The 17,917-nt window shown below is 38.1% G+C and overlaps 1 protein-coding gene across 4 annotated transcripts in view; it reads right to left on the reverse strand.

Annotated features, from left to right (window-relative positions):
- The window catches only part of THSD7A (thrombospondin type 1 domain containing 7A), a 2,877,792-nt gene that overhangs the window by 1,941,550 nt on the left and 918,325 nt on the right, over positions 1 to 17,917 (reverse strand). The window lies entirely within an intron of this gene.

The raw sequence follows: 17,917 nt of genomic DNA on the forward strand, positions 1-17,917 counted from the left end.
ATCTGTTATAACATAGAATGTTTAAAATACTGTTTACAAGGAGAACCAAATTTTTTTTTTGACTCAGCGCAAGTGTTAGAAGAGCTTTATAAATATGCAGGGAAGAGAGTATGTGAAATATGAGATTCCTCACTGGCTGGGTCTATAGTAAAATCAAGGTCTACCCCTTTTTCAGGGTTGACAGGAGATGGACAAACAATTAAATAATTTCCACTTTTCTCCCATCAAATGAAAGAGTGAATCAGAGATGGCCATGTCTTATCAAATAAGGTGGCAGGAGACCTTGGGAAAGCTGTAGATTGTTTGCTCATTGTGGAGGAACAAACAGAAGAGCCTTGTAAACTAACTTTTCATTTTTGATTGTTATGTATGATTGTTTGCTGTGCTTACTTTCTTCTATTGTTTAAGGTATGTATTGTTAACATAAGATTAACTAAAATGGGTTGCATAATGAGATAATCAGTGGTGTTATATGCTAGGATATCTCCTTGCAGTGCTTTTGTATATGTAAGTACATTCATCATGGGAAATGGTTTTAAGCAGTGAACCAGGGATCCTAGGACTTGATCTGAAATTAAGCTGACAGTTGTTAGATGGTGAAAAGTTTGATGGCCTGTTATGATTTGTGGTGTGTTTCATCAATAATGCATCTGAGAAATGGGGCTTCCTTTGCAGCCATGACCCAAAGGAAAAGTCTATAGATGAGACTATATAACCAGTTACTGCTTCCTGGGTGAGCTTTGTACTTGCTGGCTAATAACACATTGACCTTTACTGGCAATATTTAATTTTTGTTTATGATAGCAGTTATTGGCAACTCCCACTGGGAGTTTTTGGATAATGTGGTGAGGTATTCAGACTGTTGCGACTTGACTTCATTTAAATTGCTCTGAGTATTTGAGAACTGAATGGTGATCATGTACACAGGGACTGTGACTGCTGGCCTGCGATGGCTCAGACCACTTACCATCTTGGGATGGAGCTGTAGTAAGAGGAAGCAGATGATACAGGTAGTTTGGGGGCAATAATGACAAGGTGCATTTTTATGTCAATAACAAGACTGATGGAGATCTCCCAAAACTATTTCTGCATAGATGGAGCTTGTGCTCATTGGTTTATATCTTGTTAAAGTTTTTCACTTTTTAAAGAAATGATTTAAGTTAAAGTATACCACTTGTTGAAATGCTGATTTTTTTGTGTTTATTGTTTTTTATAGACAAATAAGTAACTTTGTGGTATAGAGCTGGTCAAAGTAGGGATGCAAATGGACAAACTTGCAGCTGGATTCAGAGGTCTGTTGAGTGAACTGTACTAAAATTCCAATATATTGTAACTTACGATACTGATATTAGTGAACATCACAAGTGGGTGACCAAGAGGTTCTCAGATAAGTGTACATAGAATAATAACTTGGAATGTCAATGGTATAGTGGATCCTGATAAACTAAAGTGAGTTTTGATGCATCTTAGACATCTTAGATAGGATCACCATAGGTTTACTACAGAAAGCATATTTACATGAACATGAACACATTTTTTAGGAGATCTAGGTCTAGCAGAATATTAAAAATTGTTAGGGGACCAAAGAAGGGGACAATAATGCTGGTCACTAGAGATGCCCCATTGATAGTGGAGGATATTATTGGGAGAGGAATAAAAGGTATGATGTGCTCAAAGTTGACTGCCTTGGTCACAGACTAATGAATGAGATCATTTATCTTCCAACTAAGACCAGGATTAAAGAAATGAAGGTGGTTTTAAAAGAGATAATCAATCTTCAGCAAGGAATATTCATTCTTGCAGGATTGGAAGGTGATTTGTTATGCAAGGGATGCACGGGCAGGGTGTCTAAGGAGCAAAGCTTACTAGTGAGATGAGATTCCTCAGAAATTCCCTAAAAGTATTTGATCCTGAGGACATTTGAACTGGAGTGAGTGGTGACTATAACTTTATTCATCTTGCCTCTAGATATGGGAATTGGGCTTATCTTGATCAGTTTTGCATATCAAGGGAACATGGATGCCTTCTCAACCCATAGTAATCTTATATTATGCCACCATTGTGTTAAAAATACAGGCTAGAAAGGAATTCAATTTGGTTAAGTACTGGAGGTTTCTGGTACATTGGTTGAAGAGGAAGGATTTCAAGGAACAGGGTAGTGAATACAGTCAATAAGCTCATATAAGACAATTGGCTTTGCAGGAGCTGATAAAGAGTTTAAGCCGATGACACAACTCAGTGTATGGGAAATATGACTAAATGGTAAGAAAAATACAGAGGACCATTAAGGCATGTTGGATAGCAACTGGTGAGGAGAATATGGAAAGATGAATAGAAGAAAACTGACTGAGGACTGGGAGACACAAAAGTGTGTTAATAGATATTTGGAAGAGAGTTATGAAATGAAATGAAACACAATAAAGCAAATATATTTTGATGACAATCTCAAGGTTCTGAAGTCTTTAACACAAAGGGCCGAGTGACAGAAAATAGAAATGGTGATAGTTAAATTAAGGAATCCTCTATTAAATAGACTGCTTAAGGATCCAGAAGACATAGAGATATTCAAGGGATAGTATACAACATTATACTACCCAAAGAAGGAAGTGCCTCTAAATGCAAGTGAACTAGGCACATTTTTGGAAGATTTGGAACTTTTAAAACACTTTGAGGAGGAGTCTCAACACCTTACAAAAAATTTAAAAAGTGAGGAGAATAAGGAGATGTTTTCTAGACAGGTGACAGAAAAGCCCCAGGTGAAGATGGTAAATTCTTACAGGTATAGAGATTAGAAGGTGAACAACATATTAATGTTTGGGTACATTTGTTTAAAGAGATAATTAGGTGAGGGACTGATCCTTTCTCTTGAACTAAGGGCATTATGTCAGTAATTCCCAAAGAAGGGACCGACCCAGCAGATTCTGCCGCATATCAAACCGTATCTATTATAAACATGATTATAAGATTTTCATTTCATTTCTGGCCTGGAGATTAGTAGGGATCCTTCCAAGGCTGATATAAAAGGATCAATGTGATTTCTGTGGCGGGATGGTAGACTTTTGATAATATAATTTGGGTGTTATTAATTCTGAAGGATGGGAAAGTCCAGGACACACTGCTGATGCCTATTTCACTGTATGCCAAAAAGCTGTTCAAAAAGGTATTTGTGAGGTATCTTCAGACAATTCTGTGGGTCTTTTTTGACTTGTGCTTAAGCTATTAGCAGTGGTTGCAAAGTTGTATAATGGGACATAGACCAGGAAAAAGGTGAGTATTTAGCTATCTGGTGCAGAGAGGCTAGGGAAGCACACTAGGCAAGTTGTCCTTTGTCAACTCAACTTTTTGCCCTGGACTTGAGCCACTTACAGTAAAAACCAGCAGCAGGTAAAGTTTATGAGGATACAGTTAGATAGGTCATCAGATTACTTCTTTTTGCCAGTAACATGATTGTGTATACTTTTAACCTCTTGATGCTAATGCCAAAAATGCAATTCCTAGAAAATTGAAATCAAATCAGCCCCCTAAGCTGGCATAGGTTATAGAGATAATACACACACTGCAATGGCTTAAATGAAGTGCATATGATGTGGGGGTAGTGAGACCAAAAGATTCAATGGGCCTTATGGGAGCAAGGTTTAAACTATTAAAGGAGTTACATCTCTTCACACCTGCTTTGGATAATAGGAATGTTTCAACTAACAGTTAAACAGTAATATTTGATTGAAATTAATAATGGGTACATTTTAAATCTATGCTGAGTTTAGTTTCTCTCTGTTTGATTAATTGCCAGTGAAACTGTTGACAAAAATGGATATAACCTCTGTTTTTAAAATCACCCATTGTCCTTTTCAATTATTACAGTAGCAGCTGTATGTGTTTAACATGCTTCATTTGCTATTTATGGCATCATTGAAGTTTGTGATGCTGTTTGAAATCTTTCAGCATACTTTCTTATCTGCTTTTGCTGTTTTAGTAAAGTTAGTTTAAAAAAAGAAAAAAATTATTAATCTTATTCCAATTTGTTTGTGTTTGTGTCTTTTGGCTTTTCCCGGTTAGGGGTCGCCACAGCAGAACTCTGGTCTGCTAATGATTGGTAGTTGATTTTTATGTGCCGAGTTACCAGCTCTGATGCACAACCTTCAACGAAAGTACGGTCATTCATGCATCTCTCCACACAGAAGATGCTCTAGCTGAGAATTGAACCGGACAGCGTCTTACTGTGAGGCGACAACTTATTCCAATATGTTTTAATATTAGTACAATCATAAAAAACATGAGACCAATCTGCGTTAGTTGATGCTTGACATCTCCAGCATAAAGCGTTACTAAATTAGTTGATTTTTTAGATGTTATCAGGAGTTAAAAAGGATCGATGTAGATATTTCCAGTTAAATATTCTCCAGTATTGTGAGTGGGATGTTAATTTAACTGAAAGTAGTATATTTGGTTTATCTTCTGATGACAAGGTAGTCAATAAATCTTTAGTTATATATTGCCAATGAGATACTTTAGAAGCTGTCTTATAAGCAATTATAACTTTATATAAATATGACAATTTGTTCTTTGTATTAGTACAATTATAAATAATTTCAAACAGCAAAATTACAAGTTTTAGAGTATTTTGTAAAGATGAGTGATTTACTATTATACATAGATCCTTAGAGTATGTTAAAACACTCTGTAATATTAACCAATCATGTGAAGATAAGCCATAAGTTGATAATATATATTGTGCTTACAAAACGTGTAGATTTTTTAAGCAATGAAACCAACATCCAAAAAGAGAAATACTTCCAACAGGCTAAAAGCTGGGAACTCCTCAAAATGTAGAAAAACTCAGCCAAAAAACAAAGGAATCCCACTTTTTAAATCACCTCCACATTGTCCTTTAAATGCAGTTTCTACAACCATAAACATATATTTTTTAAATATTATACTGAAGAAAGGGAATTTTATTGGATTTTTAAATTCTGTGCTGATAGAAAACCAGGTATTAATGACAGGTTCTCTTTAAGACTGGTTTTAAAGTCAAGGGATTTGCATAAGTAATTGCTATAAGCAAAATGATTGATTTGTTTTTAATTGCTGTGTGTTTAAAAGTTGGTTTTGCTACATTTTTAACTTGTCTGAAGAAGAACTCTGTTCAAAAGCGTTTACATATTTTATTAAATATCAATGTTTGCTAAGCCTTGGCTCTGGGATTCCTATGTTTTTTGAATGAAACCAACATATTAAATTTTTATGTTCCCAGGAGTTAAAAATGTCTCTGTGCACCCTTTTCAGGGAAGTTCCTTGTAATACTGAAAGGAATTAAAAATGTAAACTAAAGTTTTATGTCCATATTCATATTAAAGAATTTTCTAAAGACATCAAAAATATGATTAATTAAATTTAATTTGGTAGGTTTTGCTTTACTATATTATAATTTTATACTCAGAGAGTACCATACTCTATTATCTTTACTTGGATGGCGCAGTGGTGCAGCAGTAGCATTGTCGCCTCACAGCAAGAGGTTCTCTGGTTTGATTCTTGGCTGGGGTGCCTCCTGTGTGTAGTCTGCATGTCCTCCCTGCATTTGCGTGGGTTTCCTCCCACGTACAAAGACATGCATCTGGAGTGTTTCTCCCTGGGCCCCTGCTGAAAATTGGCTTCGTTCCAAGTCGGACTTTCCCGGTTAACAAATGTTAGATAAATAAATCTTTATCTGCGGTTACAAGATCTTTTGATAAAGCATTTTCATTCATTAATATGATTGTATGTAACCATTTCCAATTAGAAGAATAGTCAGGGTTAACCCAGTCAATCCCAGTTTTAAGTATAGTAGCCCTTATGTATTATTCAATATCTGGGAATTTTATTCCCACCTTGATCCCATTGTCTAATATGATGAGAAAATGTAACTCTGTTTTTTTAGAACACCATAAGAATCTTAACAATATAGATTTGATTTCTTTAATAAATCTTTTTTCAGGTAAAAATAGTATAGCTTGGGCTACATACATTACTTTAGGGAATAGGACCATTTTATCAACTGTAATCTATCTTCAAATGTTATGAATATATTATTCCATTTATGCACCAATGTTATAATTGAATCTATGATGTTGCTGTAATTGGTATTTAGTATTTGTGTCATATTCTAACATAGGACTATCCCTAAATAGTTTAAAGTTGAAACTTGATTACCAATAATGTGATTTCCAAATGCTTGTATCTCCTCTTTTTTATTTAACAACAAGAATTTTGATTTATTAAAGTAGAGACCTTAAAATCTTTTGAAAGTTTTCAATTAATAAGTCTACTTCATGTAATACTACTTTAGAGTTAGGTAAAGTAAGAAGCACATCCTCTGCAAACAACATCATTTTTTAGCTGTATTGGTCATATACATCTATGCCTTTTATCATTGGATTGTTGCGTATTAAGATGGCCAATATCTCTATAGCCAATGCAAATAAAATAGGTGACACTGGGCAACCTTGTTTAGTACCTCTAGTTATCTGAATTGCTTCAGAAGTAAAAGGTCCTATTTTAATGAATGCTAAGTTATTTTCATAAACCTTCATTATAAGTATAATAAAAGAGAGAGGAAAATCAAACGTGTAAAACATTGACTAAATAATTCCAATTTAAGGAATCAAAGGCCTTTTCTAGGTCTAGACCAATTACCAAAGCTTCTTGGTTTTCTGTATTTAAATAATCAATTAGTGTTATTATCCTTTTAATACTGTCTTGTGTATGTTTATTATATATACAACCAGTTTGATCTTTATTAATTATTTTGGACAGTGGGATTTTCATTCTGTTTACCAAAATTGACATGAAGATTTTATAATCATTATTCAACAATGATATTGGTCTTTAAGAGTTGCAATAATTAGGGTCTTTACTTTCCTTTAAGATGAAGGTGATTAAAAAATATCGCCATAACAGGGGAATCTTTGCAAGTGATTGTATTTCTAGAAATGTTTTATGTAATAGAGAAGCTATGGAAGTGGGAAACAGTTTATATAATTCCATGATTAAACCATCTATCCCTGGCGCCTTACAGGGTTTACTTTCTTTGATTTTATCTTTGATTTCTTTTTGTCTGATTGTTTTTGTAGCTCTATTTTTAGTTCCTCAGATTTTTTTTTTATGTTAGAGATTATATTTTCTAGATTCAAATGCTTAGTTATATTTATTTCACTTGTATGATATTCAGAAGAATGATTTTTAAAAGCATCCAAAATGTCACCTATATCCAAGACATTTTTCACCTTCCCTTCATAGGCTCATAGATAGGTACCAGGCTATTGGCCCTAGGGCCCATATGAGCCTAGCCAAAAAGGTACCCTGGCTTTTGCCACCCAAGAAAATTATTTTCCTGTGCCCCTGTTGAGCAGAGCCACAGAAGTGATCCCTGGGGTGAATTTCTTGTCTCCCATCCAATCATCAAGATTTTTCTTTAAGAGTGCTAATGAGGGGCTTTGTTTAATATAGATAAGTAGTTTGTTCCAGAGTATGGGAAGTCTCTGGGACAGGACTCTATCCATCCAGCATGTTTTGTTTATTGTTGTGACAAGGTTTAGGTCCCTAGAGCATGTAGCTCAGAGGGATTGGGATTTCTTTAAGTGGAGCATGTCCAACAGCTCTGGGTTTGTATGTTAGGCAGAGATCACCTCTGAGTAGGCAATATGCGATGGAGAAAAGCCGGAATTTTTTGAGACGGTCTGCATAGGGCATCTGTTTGAGGCCTGTAATACTCTTTGTGAGGTATTTCTGTGGCCTTTCCAGTTGTTGTAGATGTCTTGTGAGGTATATACCAAAAGGGGAACTGCATTCTATAATGGGTCGAATGAGTGATGAGTAGAGGGGAACAATGACCTCTTTTTTCCTGGATCAGAAACCTTTTGTGATGAGTTGTGCCACGTAGAAGGATTTCCTGACTACTGTGGTGATGTGATTATCAAAGGAGAGACTACTGTCCACCTGTGTCCCAAGGTCTCTTGTCACACTTTCAGTGTTAAGTAGACTACCGCCTATGTGGTAGTTCATGGGTACAGAGTTTTTGCCAAAAGGGATGACAATGCACTTTTTGGCATTGAGCTTGAGGCCATGGCTTTGACTCCAGGCATCTGTCTCAATGAGTCCCTTTTGTAGGATGTCCACATCATTAAGAGTTTTGAATATGACTCCTAGTTTGCAGTCATCTGTGAACATCATTAGCCAAAGACCTTCTGTGTTAGCCTGTACATCAGAGAAGTAGATACCAAACAGGAGAGGACCCAGGACTGAACCATGTGGTACTCCACTTGTCACTGGTCTGACGTCAGATTTGGAGTCTGTTACTTTCACAGTGTGGGTTCTGTCAGTGAGCCAGTTGGCAAAACATTTTGTGACATAGGGATGTATACCTAGTTTAGTGAGTTTATCTATAATTCCAAAGTGGGGGATGGTGTTGAAAGCCTTGGCAAGATCTAGATAGGCTGCGTGAACCACCTTAACCTCATCTACGGCTTTGGTGACTGCTTCAAAGAAGTCTATCAGGTTTAGGAGACATGATCTGCCTTTTACAAACCTGAACTGGTTGAGGTCCAGAGTTTAGAGATTACCAATATTGTTTATACGTTCCCTGATGATACGTTCCATAGCCTTGAAGACCAGGCTCATCAAGCTAATGGGGCAGTAGTTCCCGGGGTCCATGGTGGCTCCCCCTTTGTGGAGTGGGATGACCACCGCTGTGTGTCATTCATTAGGCACAAAGCCTGAGGTAAGGCTATGATTGAACATGGTACTTAGATGAGGTGCCATTTCATTCTGTAGTTCATGTAGAACGCAGCCTGGGGTATCATCAGGTCCCATGGATGCTGTGTTCTTTGCTTTGGAGAGTGTGGGTTTTACCTGTGCAGCCGTGATTACAGGAACTTTGCATTCTTCCAGTATAGAGATGGGCCCTTTAAGGGGTGAGTGGGGGGTAAAGTTAGCACTTAACCTATCTGCCAGGATCAGTTGGTTCTGTATATTCAGTGCCATTATGCTATAACTCAGAGCATATCTGAGTGTTGCCATTGAGATTCTTGAGATAGCTATAGAATGCTTTGTGGTTGTCTTTAGAATCAGTGGTGATTTTGTTTTCATAACTAGCTTTGGAGGATTTTATGAAGGATCTCAGCTTCTTACTAAGGCTGACCAGGGAGTTCCTCCAATCATGGAATTTTACTCTTTTTTGCAACAGTTTCTTTCTTTTGTTGTAGAGCTTGTTTATGGCAGGGTCCACCAGATTGGCTTCTTTTTTTGGAGGATAGCATCTTGGCTCTGTTAGGGATTGCACGATGCATGCACTTGTGTAAGTGCTTATAAGGTGCATTTGTGTAGGATGCTGCAGTCATACCTCTATTGTCAGTCTGCATGGATGCCATGAAATTTGCCACTTCTGTCTTAAGAAGCGTGAAGTTGACTTTGGAGAAATGTTTTACAGTGGTTTCCCTAATGGGGGGTGGGGGCAGGATGTGGATGTCCAGGGTGATTAGCTTGTGGTCAGATCTGACCAACGAGGAACTGACCTCTGATGTGGAACACTGGTTGCCCATGTTGGTAATGACCAGGTCTAGGATCTTGGTGGGGTGTGGATAAGTTGATCCAAGGCATTGGAATTTATAAATTCCAGAAAACATTGAACAAAACAGTTGGTACATGAGTAGTTTTCCCAATTAATGGTGGGGTAGTTGAAATCACCCATTATTAGGGTGTTAGGTTGTACCCTAACATTTTCCAGTGTATCAAGAAATGAGGAGTGGGAATGCTGGAGCATGGTGGGGGATCTGTAGCAAGCTACAGTTTGGATTGTGGTCTTGCCCAGAATTAGTTGCACTTGGATAATCTCGGATGCATTATGCTGAGCAACTATCCTGGAGGTGTGGAAATCCTTAATGAATATGGGCATGCCTCCGCCTTTAGTGTTTCAGTCCAGGTTATGTGGTCGAAATGTGTGGTATGAATTATAGCCTGGTAATGCAGAGGTGCTCTCTTGAGCCTTGAGCCAGGTCTCTGTCACTGCACAGATGTCGATGTTCTCCATTTTAATGAGTGCCTTGAGTGAGTGCATTTTGAGGTTTAGACTTCTAGCATTGAGTAGCATTACCCTCAGATTTTGCTTGCTTGTACCTGTTACAATGGTGAATTTGTCACTTGAACCTTGCCTAAAAAAAGCACTATAGGGGTGGCAAGAGCCTTAGCTAATATCCAGAATCCCAAAGGTGACAGGTGCAGGCCATCTCTGGCAAAGCATTGTGGTCTGTCGATCATGTCATCCCAGGCAGACAGATACTGGATCCCCTTAGAATGACACCAGAAGCTTAGCCAATTGTTGAAGTCAATCATTTTGTCCTTGTACTGCAGTATCATTCTGGGTAATGGCAGGATGCTACTCAGGGCTAGGGTCATACTTGCTTGGGCTGCAAGATCGGAAAGCTCCTCCATGTCTCTTTTCATGTAGTCCAGGGAGGTACGTCACAGGTCATTCACACCGATATGGACAAAATGCTAACAATATCATTGGTTTTGGATTGCATTTTATCTTTCGTAGATAGGTAATGTAAATACTTTGGAGAAGTAGCATGAAAATTTATTTTTAATATTTCCATAACTAAATTATCTTTGTGGGAAAGTATTTCATTATATTTTTTTATTTGCATCTTCTATTTTCTTTTTATCCTCTGTAGCATTTAAATTCTTATTGGCTTTAAGCATTAAGAGTTGATTCTGCAATTCCTGTAATTCTGATTCCCATTTTTTGAATTTATTTTTGAATCATCTAATAGTTTTACCATATATATAGGTTTCTACTGAATCCCAAGCCATAAGTATGTTAATTTCTGGTTTGTAATTGATCTCTAGAAAAAAACTGAAGTTCAGAAAGTAGCCAAGATTTGAATTCTTTGATTTTTGTAATGAATGAAGGAATCCTGGAAGTAATTACTAGTGATTTAAATTCATGTAAATTTCCAGTAGAAGGGAGTTATGGTCCGAGAATGGACACGTAAGTACTGAGAAATGTAAAATTCTTGAATATAGATCTTGAGATACATATAGTTTATCTGTTCTGGTTTGGGTGCCATGTCTATAGTCTTGATGTGAAAAAAGTAATGAATTATGTCCTATAGCATTATAAACATCTCTTAATTTGAACATCTCAGTCCATTTTTTTAAAGGTTAGTAGATGTTAGTCTAGGGGACTTTTTATTTGTGGTTTCTGTGAAGTCTGTAATACAATTAAAGTCACTTCCTGTTATTAAATTGCCTTTAGAAGTAGTTGTAGCATGATCTAAGTGCTTCTTAGCTAATCTCACCCCATACCAAGAAACCAGTATAAGTTCACTAAAGTTCATATTCTGTTACTGAATTTTAATATAACAATAGCTATAAATCTATCCCTGTCTACATGTTTATAAATAACTTCTAGGTTTAATGTATTCTTTTTCTATATAAATTGTTACTCCTCTAGTCTTTGATTTATAGGAAGACTGGGCTAATGTTATGTAATTATTAGGATCCCATGTAAATTTGTCATTGGTTTTAAAATGAGTTTCTTGTAGAAAAACTACTTGAGCTATGTTTAGTTTCAGATATCTTAATAAATTGGATCTCTTATTTGGATTATTTAAGCCATTAGTATTTAAAGACACCAATGTTAAGTCCATGTCAGAATTTTTTTTAGAAAAGGACTTTGTATTGTTGAATCCCTAAATACATGAATCTTCTCCTGTAAAATTAGCTCTATATTAATTAGCAGATTTTTAATTATCTTAATAGGTTCATAGGTTCATAGGTTTATACTAGGCTAACTGCCCTAGGGCATTTATAAGCCTAGCCCAAAGTTATGTGGCTTACGCCGCCCCTTATGTTAGAAATAATGTGCCCATTAGTTTGTTGTGCCTCTGTCCAGTAGTGACACAGAGATGATTCCCGGGGTAAACCTACGATCTTCCATCCACCGGTCAAGATTTCTCTTGAACAGAGCCAGCGAGGTGCTCTGCCTCACATGGACCGGGATTTTATTCCACAGCATGGGGAGTCTCTGGGTGATAAATCTATCCCTCCAGCACGTCCTATTTATATCCGTGCTAAGGTTTAAGTCTCTTGCTCTAGTGGTTTTGGTGGATTTGGATTTTTTGAGGTGGAGCATGTCCATTAATTCCGGGTTGGTCATGGCCTTGTATGTCAGGCACAGGTCACCTCTAAGCAGACGGTATGCAACTGAATAGAGTTGGAGTTTCTTCAGTCTGGCAGCATATGACAGGATTTGGAGTCCCTTTATCCTTTTGGTGAGGAACTTTTGGGGTCTCTCCAATTGCTGCAGGTGTCGGGTGAGATACATCCCGAATGGGGCATTGTACTCGATCATTGGTCTGATAAGTGAAGAGTACAGGAGAACAATGACCTCACTTGATTTGGATGTGAATCCCTTCATGATCAGGTGGGCAATGTAGAAAGTCTTTCGAACCACTTTAGCAATGTGAGCGTCAAACGAGAGGCCACTGTCAACCTGGGTCCCCAGGTCCCTGATAACCTCTTCTGTGCTTAGTGGGTTGCCACCTATATGGTAGCTTGGGGTTACCTTGTTTTTCCCGAAGGGTATGACTATACACTTTTTTGCATTTAACTTCAGGCCATGGCTCTGGCACCAGCTATCAGTTTCCGTGAGACTCCTCTGAAGGATGTCTGTGTCCGATGTACTATCCACTATGGCACCCAGTTTGCAGTCATCCACAAACTTTGTCAGCCATAGTCCTCCCATGTTTGCCTGTACTTCTGAGAAGTAGATGCCGAACAATAGGGGGCCAAGGACTGAGCCCTGTGGGACTCCACTTGTAACCGGCTTGGAGTCTGACATGGCTCCAGCAACTCTAACCCTGTGGGTTCTGTCCTTTAGCCAGTTTGCAACCCATCTTGTGACATATGGGTTTACATTTAAGCTGGTAAGTTTCTCTATAATACCCGAGTGGGGTATTGTGTCGAAAGCTTTTGCAAGGTCAAGGTAGGCTGTATGGACTGCCTTTCCTCATCAATGGCCTTGGTGACTGTTTCAAGAAGTCGACCAAGTTCAAAAGGCAAGATCTGCCCTTGACAAAGCCAAACTGGGTTGGGTCCAAGGTCTGCAAGTCCCCTATGTCCTTGTTTATGAGTTCCATTATGATCCTCTCAATAGCTTTGCAGACCAGGCTTGTTAAGCTTATGGGGCGGTAATTACCAGGGTCCATAGAGGCACCGCCTTTGTGGAGTGGGACCACAGTTGCCGTACGCCACTCCTTGGGCACATATCCTGTGGTGAGGCTAAGATTAAACAGCTGCCTTATGTGCGGGTTTAGTTCTTCATTGAGTTCATGTAGCACACAGCCGGGGACCCCATCCGGTCCCATTGATGCTGTGTTTTTAGCTTTAGAGAGAGCAGCTTTCACCTGCGCATTTGAGATGTCTGGGAGGCTACTCTCAGTTGGGATAGTTATCTCTCCTTTTGGGGTGGAGCGGGGGGTGAAGTTTGCACTGAACCCGTTTGCCAGTATGTTGGCAATGTCTGTGGGTTCAGTGATTTTTGTATCATTTTGGACTAATTCTGAGCATATCTGGGAGTTTCCACCCAGGTTTCTGACATAGCTGAAGAAAGCCTTATGATTGTCTTTTGAATCTATGGCAATTTTTCTCTCAAAGTTGGCCTTGGATGATTTTATGAGGGATTGTAGTTTCTTGCTAGTGCTGATCAAAGATGCCTTCCCTTTTTGGGATTTTGCTCTATCATGTAATAGCTTTCTCCTCTTATTGTAAAGTTTGTTTATGGCTGGGGTCCACCAGACTGGACGTTTGCCCTTGGTGGAAAGAGTCTTGGTTTTATTTGGGATTGCCTGATCCATGCAGTCCTGAAGGTGTTCATAGAAGGCATTTGTAAGGGCTTCCAGCTTGGGTTGTGGTTTCCATTGGCTCGGGGGCCTTGAAGGATACCACACCTGTCTTGAGTAGTGTGAAGTTTGCATTAGAGAAGTTCTTCACTGTGGTCTTTTTTGTTTGGGGTGGGGTGGGATGTGGATTTCTAGTGAGATTAGTTTATGATCTGATCTCACCAATGAGGGATATACTTCGGTGTGGAGCATTTTGTCCCCATGTTCGTGATGATGAGATCTAGTATATTTTCTCCTCTTGTGGGGATGGTGACTAGTTGTTCCATGGCATTTGAATTTATGAACTCCAGGAACCTTTGGGCTAGAAAGTTTGGGCTTGAGTAATGTTCCCAGTCTATATTCGGGTAGTTGAAGTCACCCAATATGATGGTGTTTGGTGATACATTTATACCCGCCAGTGTCTTCAGGAAGGCTGTGTGGGTTTCCTGAGTTTGAGAGGGTGGCCTGTAGCATGCTACAAATTGTAGAGCAGTTTTGCCTATGGTTAATTGCACCTGGATGGTTTCCGATGCTTCATGCGTAGCCACCAACCTGGAGGTGTGGGTATCCTTGATGAATATGGATACACCCCCTCCTTTTGTGGTGTGGTCTGGGTTTTGGGGCCGGAACGCATGATATGAGATGAAACCTGATAGTGCCGGGGTGCTCTCAGGAGCCTTGAACCAGGTTTCAGTCACAGCACAGACATCGATGTTCTCCATACTGAGAAGGGCCTCGAGTGCGTGCATTTTGAGATTTAGACTTCTGGCATTGAGCAGCATTACCCTTAGTTTCTTCACGTTTTTGTTTTCTAGGGTGGTAGGTTTAGAATTTGAGCCTTGCCTAAAAAAAGGCACTATGGGGTGGCAAGAGCCTTAGCCAATATCCAGAATCCCAGGGTGACAGGTGCAAGCCGTCCCTTGTAAGCAGCGTGGCTTGTCGAGCATGTCATCCCAGGCAGACAGGCACTGGATCCCCTTTGAATGACACCAGAAATTAAGCCAATTGTTAAAGCTGATCATCTTGTCACTATATTGTGGCATCATTCTTGGTGAAGGAAGGATACTGCTCAGGGTCAGGGTCATACCTGCCTGGGCTACATAATCAGAGAGCTCCTCTATATCTCTTTTCATGTAGTCCAGGGAGGTACGTCTCAGGTCGTTCACACCAGCATGGACAATGACTGTGTCATACTTGTACTTGCCGTGGAGTTACCTGAGTGCTTGTGTTATGTGGCGGATTCTAGCGCCCGATAGGCAGCTTACCGTGACCTTCTCCTTACTCAGTCTGGTGAGCGGGACGTCAGTGTGTCTGACTATGGAGTCACCTATGACAAGTATGTTTGGTGTTGTATTTGGCCTTAAGGGGAGTGACTGCTTTGCACACTGATTTTGTTGTTTATGTGTTGTTTGTGTGGTGTATTGAGTTTGCAGTTGCTTGGGTGTCTGCTTTGGAGGCCTCTGCTGTTTAGGTAAATTTTTACTCAGAGCCTCCGAGTATGTCTTAGTGTGTTTATGTGTTTGATTCAGTGGTGTGGTTGAGTTATGTGAGACTGGTATTGTGGTGTGTGTAGTTGCCTTCTCCTCCTGCCTGGTCTTGCCAGTCCTGAGTTGAGAGAGCTCAGCCTCCAGTTTGGCTAAATAGCTGCATCTCTCGCAAGTGTTAGTGTTACGTGGGAGGAGGAGAGGGTTGTCCGTGTACATGAGGCAATTGTAACATTGTCTCAGAATTCCCAGATTTACCAACTGGGCAGGAGAGGACGCCAGCATCTGACCCTTCGACATGCTAGAAAGATTTATAAGTTGGTATGAGACAGAAATTTAGTGGGCTTAGCAGGGAAGTGGGCACTCCTGGGGGGTTTTGCTAGTGAGATATTTGTATAATATAGGAGTGCTTGACCTGCAAAGAGAATGCTTATAAGACAAGGGATATGCTTATAAGACAAGTGCTGAGCTTTTTGAGAAGAAAAAGCTATTTGGAACAAGTGCTGCACTTTTTAGTGAAGGTGTAAACTGTTTAGGTTCTTAACAGAGCAGTTCTAAGGGAAAAATTGAAGAACAACAATGTTTTTTTTCAAGCAGGCTGATAGAAAAAGATTTAGGTTAGGCTTTTTAATACTAGAAGAAAAATTAAATCATAACATGTTAGTAAAATTTAAACTTATATAAAATTTAACCCACACTAAACCTAAACATGAAACAAAAGACATTCCTAGTCTAACAGACAAAAATAAATCTGTTAGACTAGTCATCCTAACTTCCTTTTTTATTCTTTCCGTGCCCATAAAACAATAAATATTAAAGGAGAATAATTATAGATTAAATAACTTGTAAAATTTACTATTCATCCAATCAGGCTTTAATTTCCCTTATATACTAATGACTATATCAATACCAGTCAGGCATCATTAGTGAAAAATTATGTGAAGGTAACTGATCACATTATAAAAAAAAAAACAAAAAACAAACAAACAACAGTTCTTATTATTGAGATTCAATAAGAAAGATGAAAGTGAGTATATGTTTTATGCTAACTTTCCTTTTATACATATTAATCATTTGACCTGCATACTTTTTATTTCTGACATTCAAAAGGTATGCAATTAAATGAAAAAGTCATCAAACAAATGATCTAATTTGTTTCTTAAGAAACGTCTAAAGTTACATAGAATATTTAGCACATCAGTAAATATTGGTGGTTGCCTTTTCTTTTAAATATTAACTATAAACACAGCTAATTTCTCAGAGGGTAGCCAAAAATAAATAAATAAATCAAAGCAATTATATACAGACATATGTAAACAATATCCAAAGGATAATTTGCTGTCAAATGTTACTAGAACAACTCATTCATTATAACATAAATATAAGAATAGTATATTCCACTCTTATAAAAATTCCATTTAGTTAGGTGGTTAATTATAGAATTGATTATTGATTAACAATTCTAAGCAACTTTTATCAGTTAAAGGTTGTATCAATGTTAGATGTAGCTTTGTAAGTAAGCCTTGGGTGTTAATATCAGTACTCATTAATGTTTTCAAGAATATAGTATATGAGAGAATTAAATACAGGCTTACTAAAATGCATCTGCATGTCTACAGCTAGACTAATAACACTTACACCAGGTAAAAGTCATAACTTAGCTATTAAGCATGTTACTTGCTTCTATTTGAACATTATTACAGATGTATATCATGACATTTTTGGAACATAGTTGATAAAAGCATTATATATCTTATATTGACTTTAAATCTAATTTTTTAATCACATTGAGTGCTTCTAAGTAGAATAATAACTTTATTATAAAGTTTGTTTACTAACCATAAAACATTCTAGTGTCTTGATTTCAGTTTTACTGATTATCATTAATTTCCCCCTACCAGGAAGTATAACAACCAATCAGTGAGTATGCTTCATTCTTTCCATAGTTTATGTTGTGCCCAGAGCTTAATGTAATATGAGAAGATAATAAATCCAAAAACACAGAAGCAGTCCACCAGCGATGACCAACTCACTTTATTACAGGTACAAGAAACAAATCACTTAAACAGCTTCTTTAAAAAGTACAAGTTGATCTTTGGACGGTGCCTTTGTCTTAAAAAACAAAAAATAAACATCTTTTATGAATGCAGCATGACGTCTTTTAATCTGGCTAAAACACCTTAGGTCCTTTCCGCATCGCATTAATATGAGAAGATAACAGACTAACACACAAGCTGTCTCGAGCTCTGAAAAGCTTCACAAATCTGAAGTTGAAAATCTTTATTCATACTTTACAGATAGGACCTCAGTTCCGTCCTCGGAACCGAAACAGCCGTTTCCCAGCTCGTGCAAGCCAAAAACTTTCAGCTAAGAAACTACCCACAATGCCCCTCTCCTAGATACTCCAGATCTCATTTGCCGTGCTCCTGGTCAGACGTGTTTAGCCATCTCTCTCAAGCTAAGTAGTAATTTATTGTTTTTATGACAGTTTTTCTTCTGAATTTCAAAAATGTTAGTCAA

The sequence above is a fragment of the Protopterus annectens genome, chromosome 3.part1 (genome assembly GCF_019279795.1).
Source record: "Protopterus annectens isolate FY-2018-M chromosome 3.part1, PAN1.0, whole genome shotgun sequence".
Classification (NCBI taxonomy): domain Eukaryota; kingdom Metazoa; phylum Chordata; order Ceratodontiformes; family Protopteridae; genus Protopterus; species Protopterus annectens.